This window comes from Trichechus manatus, unplaced genomic scaffold (assembly GCF_000243295.1).
Source record: "Trichechus manatus latirostris isolate Lorelei unplaced genomic scaffold, TriManLat1.0 scaffold00100, whole genome shotgun sequence".
In the NCBI taxonomy this organism is placed as follows: Eukaryota; Metazoa; Chordata; class Mammalia; order Sirenia; family Trichechidae; genus Trichechus; species Trichechus manatus.
In genome coordinates, this window is record NW_004444036.1 from 1,735,572 (window position 1) to 1,736,628 (window position 1,057).

Here is a 1,057-nt window from a genome sequence, read left to right on the forward strand (position 1 = left end):
CGCCGCCGCCGCCGCCGCCGCCGCCGCCGGTGGTGCGTGAGTGTGTGCGCGCTGTGTCCGAGCGAGTGTGTGCTGCGTGCGGCGCCCGGCCTTTACTATATACACGAGGGGTGGGAGGAGCGGGGAAGGGGAGGGCTTGGGGAGGCGGCGGCGGAGGGGGAGTCGAGGGGGGCGAAAGGGTACCCGCGGAGGCGGTGGCGAAGGAGGGACAGGTGATCTCGCCCACGGCGAGGGCGTGGCGGTGGGCGGCGCGGGATGGCAGGAGGAAGGGGCGCCCGCGGCGCGGCGGGGCGGGGACGCCGGGGAGGGCCGGCCGAGCGGGCACCCTGCTGCCTTCTGGCTGGCTGGGGACCCATCCCAGTCCGCAGGATGGAGAAGAGAGAGGGACAGACCCCAGGAGGGGGAAAGTGGCTGGCTGGTGACAGCAGGAAAGACAGGAAGGGCCGGGCGAGCCACCTAAAATTCCAATCGTGAGCCAGGGCGAATAGGCTTCGCACAAAACGTAGGATTATTAAAAGCAAAATTCGTCCAGGGACAAAATCTAATTTCCTTATACTTGCCCGAGAGGTGATTCGTTTATTCATCTGATTAGCATTTATTAAGCACCTAACGTTTGCCAGACATGGGACCGAGAACTGGACTTACAGAGATGATGGATATATGGTTGCTGACCAGTAGGCAAATAATGGACATCAATAGTACTATTGATCATTTTAAAATTAAAAAAAAAAAAAACCTAAATTCTGAAAATGTTTTAAGAAAGCAGAGGACGCAACTACATTGACTTAATTGATCCCTAAAGATGTAAAGCTTTTTTCTATTAATCAAAACAGGATGAAGATATTCCAGAGAGCGGGCAGAACAGAAATTACTTTAATCCGAGCAGAGAGCTGTAGGAATCCAGCTGCCTGTTTCAGATCCCAAGTCCCAACACAGTGCTAAGGAACCGTGACTCCCCTTTTGTGAAATACATCAACAGCAGCGTGTCTACTTTATAATTAGGATGGGAACCCAAACTTGTGTTTGAAAAGTTGGATTCTCATCAGGACGTATTGCA